This window comes from Solanum pennellii, chromosome 7 (genome assembly GCF_001406875.1).
Source record: "Solanum pennellii chromosome 7, SPENNV200".
NCBI classification, from domain to species: Eukaryota; Viridiplantae; Streptophyta; class Magnoliopsida; order Solanales; family Solanaceae; genus Solanum; species Solanum pennellii.
The window spans coordinates 41,189,501-41,195,483 of record NC_028643.1 but is presented as its reverse complement, the minus strand read 5'-3'; positions in this window follow the sequence as shown (position 1 = coordinate 41,195,483).

Below are 5,983 nucleotides of genomic sequence, written 5' to 3'. Positions count from 1 at the left end.
ATGACTTCTTGACGTAGGATACTAAAGTCTCGTAGTCTTATATGTATGAATGACATGTGACCTTTAATGTTCCTAAGAAGGTCCTTTATGTGGATCCTTTAACCTAGTTGTAAGATTATGATATCCTTGAAGTTGAAAGTCGTAATGGTATCCTTCTTGTGTGAATGGTATATTTGTGGTTGGTTTGCTGGAACGACATGAAATAATCCTTAAGAAAATCATTAAGCTATTCTCTAGATAATTGAAAGGCAACCCTTGGGGAACTCTTTGGTTAGGTGAATGTGATTGGGTTATGAACTAGATATGGAACCTCTGCATGTTATCCTTTATGTGAAATACTCTATGAGAATAAAGGCTAGCACCGAATGAGTATGGTTGGGGAAGTATATCTAGTTAAGAAGAGGCTAGAGTATAAAAAACCCATCCTATTCCTTAACAATATACCTACAAGGGTTGTGTCCATGTTCTACCATTGGCAAGTAGAACACCCTCCATCAAAGTAGGTTACAACTTTGGATTCCATTCTTAGCTACCATGTTCTATGTCTATTATTGCCTATTCTCATCGTATGGGATACCGACTAGTGTTGGAGAAGTTCTATGAAGTTTAGTTTGGGGTATGGTACACTATCTTGACATTCCAAAATATTCTTTGAAGATGTTAGTGAGTGAGTCCCTATGTCTTCTCCAAGACCATTTCATGAATGTCCTTATATTTTGAATATCCCTTAAGTGAATTAGTGACGATAATGACTTAAGTTAGAAAGCATGTTAAATGAATAAGTAATTACCTAGAGTAATTTAAGGTTTATCTTGTTAAGGTGTGAAGGGGGCATAGGAATGGTCACTTCATGTATTACCTAGGTGATTCTTAAGGATGAAACCAAATAGGAAAGTTGGTTGATTAATTAGACATAATATAAATTTAGGATTTCATAAGTATTGTCTAGGTAATTTTGGAGAGGGTGTATGGACGTTCTCTTCTTGAATAACTTAACTAAGACATTTGATAACCTTTTGGAGGGAAATGTCATATTATATATATGTTGTAATATAATGTGACAATGATCTTATCCTAAATACTCTAAACGGTCTCTTAAGTGTGTGAGAAGGGATCGTATGGGCGGTCGCTTCATAATTCACTCAAGTGAACCTTATAATCACCTTTTGTAGGAGATTCTCATGTCACGTGTTTTAGTGTATTTTAAGTGTATTTATCTCATTATAGATAGTCTTCAGGATCATTTAGGTGTGCTTAGAGAGGGTGTATGGGAGGTCTAACTTTCTCTTACGTAAGTTAGTCATAGGATAACCTTTAGTAAGAGGATTGCATAATAGAAAGGGTTCAGTGTTATGTTGAAGAATTTCAATTTTTTTTAATAAATGATTGGCTACAAAGGGATTTTTTTTTAGTGAACGTGCTTGAACTAATTCACTGTAACATAGCATGGTTCACTGTATCATTTCTGTAAAAGTGATAAAATGCTTATGTGATATATTTTGAGTTTCTAAGATTTTAAATGTTGTTTAAATGCTTGTACTATGATGTTTTAATAAAAAGATCATATTTCCAATAAATGTCCGTTATCATTATTCTGATGCATTGTGTCATACTTAGTACATGTGTTTGTAATATTTTCATACTTTTATCTATCTCTAAAGTGATTCGCGGGTGAAGGGCATTTTAGGAGCAAAACTTGGATTATAGGATCTTTCAAGAAAGTTTGAAATATGTCCTCATTTGACTCGAGCACATAGCTGTCGTTTGAATTCTCATTTCAAAGCATTTTAATAGACTCAGTAGTACTATATTTTAATGTATGGATCGTGTCCAAGTATTCTTGTGTCATGGATTTGATTATAAGACTTAGTATTTCTTATGATTATTATAAAAAGATATTTTCATAGTCTATTTGAAAATTGTGAAATGTTTTAATTTCGAACTACTTTACATATATGCATATGCGATGAATGATACGAAAGGGCTTATATAAAAACTCAGACAGTTCAAGTATGTCGTTCCACTATCTAAGTATGCCCTAACATTTCGGGTATTCGTGCGAGTCGTGACAAACGTGGTATCAGAGTATAGGTTATGAAAGTGGTCTTAAGAATCAATAACTCTCATGAAGTCACGAATAGTAGAGTCTTGACAATCGGTGTAAGTAGCTACAAATCTATGGGAGAGAATCTATAGGTCGATAGAGTTTCCATTCTTTTCTACTACTATTTTGTCCGTAGATATTTAGAAGTTAAGAATATTCTTTTCTTATGGTTTTTCGTAGATTTATAGGAGTTGAATACTAGGAGGACACCGACTAGGAGAGTTGAGGAGAATGATGTGAATTAGGAGATCCCTCCTCAAGTTGAGCAACTTGAGCAAGCTTTTCAAGGTGCACAAGGGGCTAAAGGTGATCAACTCTTCATTGTGGGAGGAAGTAATGATGTTCCGGTGGTTCCCCCTGAAATGACTAATGAGGACATTAGAGAGGCTTTTTTTAATTTAGGCTGAGCCTTGACTACTCACATGAATAAGGGTATTTAGCCTGGAGTGAATGTTGTTGAGAGAAATATGATATCTATATCAAAAGATTTTGTGTGGATGAACCCTCCTATCTTTTTTGGATATAAGGTGGGAGAGGATCCCCAAGAGTTTCTAGATGGTGTGTATAAGGTGTTGAGTTCCATGGGGGTGACTTCAAGGGAGAAGGCAAATTTAGCTTCGTACCAATTGAGGGAGGTTGCTCAAATATTGTACACCTAATGGAAGGATAATAGGCTTGTCAAATCGGGTCCTATTTAGTGGAAGGAATTTAAAGAAGATTTCTTACGGAAGTACTTTCACCGTCATAGGAGTGAGGTGAAGGTAGAGGATTTTATCAATCTAAAACAAGGAAATATGAGTTTTGTGGAATACTCATTAAAATTCACTATGTGTTCAAGATATGCCCCTTCCATAGTGTATAACCCTAGGGATGAGATGAGTAGGTTTGTCACCGGGGTCGCTGACCTAGTGAAAGAAGAATGCGTACAGCCATGATCTATGATGATATGATATTATCTAGACTCATGGTTTATGCTCAATTAATTGAGTAGTCTAAGGTTGGTTGTATTGCTAGAAACTTGAAAAGAAGTGGTTCAAATGATCAATTCCAGCCTAGGTTGAAGAAGAAGGCATCAACTCATGATGAACCTAGGTGTGCTAAGGTTAAACTTGAGAAGGATAGTGGTTCTCAAGTTGGTAAGCGTAGATTTTCTTATGCAGTAAATATGGACACAAGGTGAGGGATTGTATTTCTGTTGCTTCTAGAGGAAGAGAGGTAATCAAGTTCCTCCCAATTATTCGGGTAATGATTCTCCAAAGAACGATCGTTTCTATGCACTCCCGTCTAGATGATCAAAGCCGGATGAGGATGATAATGATGATAGTAAGTTCTTGTATTTATCTCATTAGTGTTATGAGTTCCTTCTAAGTGGGGGAGTATGTTTAGTTGATTGGCTATATGCTCATAGAAGAATTTAGCATGTGGATGGTCGTTAGGAGTCTTGTTTGAATTGAATTTCATTGTTTTGTTGCGTTATGCATTTCATAATGTTATTATTATGTTGTAAAATATGTTTATATGGTTTTATCTTGCTTATTAGCATGTTACATCATCAATTACCTAAAAGTTGCATTTTTTAACATTGTTGCATAGTTCACTGTAAAGCTGCTAGTGTACAGTAATATTTTTGCAAACTTGACTAAATTATTCTTTAGTTGAAAATTGTTGTTATGTGTATATAATTTATGTATATGAGAGTGATGATTAATATAAAAGGAGTTCATGCTTTTTGAAATAAAGAATGTGAGTCTGATGGCATAATGACTGTAGGATTTCTTCTAGCTTCTTCTTGTGTTGTGAGTCTCTTAATTATGTGAAATTTATTATATTCTAGATGTGCGCATTTTGTAATGTGTAATGTGGTTTGATTATGACATGTTAGTTTAATCTCTACTCTTGGAAGTGTTCGCAGAGTGGCAAGTGTCATTCCAGGACGAATGTTGTCCAAGTGGGGGAGATTGGAATACCTGTGAAACGACTAAGGTGAAAGTAGAGACTAAAATGTTTTTCATGAGGTTCTATGTTCCTAAATTTTTTATAATGTGGTAATGCGGAAGTGTCTAAAGTGTTAGGTTAGTTGGAAGTCAAACGTCAAGGGACGACCAACACGTTCGACGACTAGTCACCTATAGGCCACATGCGTTTTTATGTGTTTATGTGTGTGTTTTATGTGTATATGAGGTCCTTCTATGAGTAATTATAGTTCTTATAGGCAGTGATTAAAGTTTCATAATGTTTGGAGGTCAAACATCCAAGAACGGTCCATGACATTTGAAAGGTTTTCCTTGAAATTATCTTGTATGTCTTAGTTTGTTTCGTCGGTTTTTATGTCTCTGTTTTTTATGAAATTCGTAATAGAGGTACTAAACTCGTATACAATCATATTTGAGTTTTAAAAGTATAGGAAAAAGTCCCCATGGAGTAACCAAGGGTCCTTGACGAAGGACCCATCATTGAGCAAAAGGCTATGTGGACCAGCCCAAACATCTGAGGCAATTGACGGATAGTTGGCTTATCGACGCCCCGCCGTTGGTGGGAGTGGGTCAAGACTTAGCCTGGGGATATTAAATGCAAGGGTGAATTGGTAAATTCACCCCACATCCAAATAAATTTTTGGGCAGTTTTGTAAGAGTATTCTAGGTATTTAAGTGGTTTTCTGAATTTTTATTACCTAGATGAATTCATTATTCTAAAATCAATTTCCAGATTCTCTAAGAAATTCTCTAGAACTCCATTGGAGCCAAAACTCAAGATACAGCGTAGATTGATGATTGGTTTATTGTTCTTCATCAATTCTTCATAAAATTCGTGGTCTAGTCTCCAATTCAACAAATTTCTTGAGGGCTTCAAACTCCAAGGTATGAATGTCTTTATCTATGGAGCTGTTTCCTCCACAGAGGTAAAAAATTCTCCAATTTTCATAGTAGAATCTCCAATTGAAGTTAGGTGTAGTTCCATGTTATAGATTCTTTTCAACATTGATCCAATTGATCGTTTTATTACTTATTATGCATGAACTGAAATAATTGCATCTTTTATGTTTATTTCCTATGAACCCATGTATAATCATGTTTTCGATGGTATGATGATATAATGTGGTCTTGAACAATGAAAGATGAATTTTTGAAGATATGCATGTCTTATCATTACGAAATTGATGTAAATGAATAAGAAGATGCTTTGAATTTTAAAATACTATGAAGCTTATGAATTATTAAAATATGGATGTGTTATGATTGTAATGCTTCTTGCTCAAGAAAGATTATAGATGAAGGTATCTACGTGTTCTAAGAAGCATTGCCAAATAAAATGAATGATATACAGACTTCTTCTCAATGCTCTTCGTGCTCTTTTCTTAAATTAGGTCTTGATCAGTATGTTATTTGGATATGCCATTATTTATTATCGGTCACAATTTCAAAACTATATCCATTAGTAATAGGATATCTTTTGCATAAGAGTGAATGATTATGGTCCTTAAACGCTATTATGAAAAGATCATGAATGGTTATAGGTTTTATCACGCATGGTCTACGAATCTATCTTAGTATAATACAAATGGAGACTACCATGTCTCTTAAAGATAAGACAAATTAAGCATAATAACTAATTTGTCGGATTTATTCTTAGTACCGAGAGTATATTGAGACAGAAGCTCTCCTGTAGTTGAGGTCGGGTATCCAGTAGCAATATCCTCATCCTATACATATGTTCCCTTATAGTACGTTGGTCTTAAAATACACATTAGCAAGTTGATCCACGTAAGCTAGAAATTCGGTCTTACCTTGGAAAGTAGGATACCCTTTTTCGATGTGAATTAAACACCGAATTATATGTTATAACTCACATGGTCTCCCTGTTGGTTACGACCACTTTCCA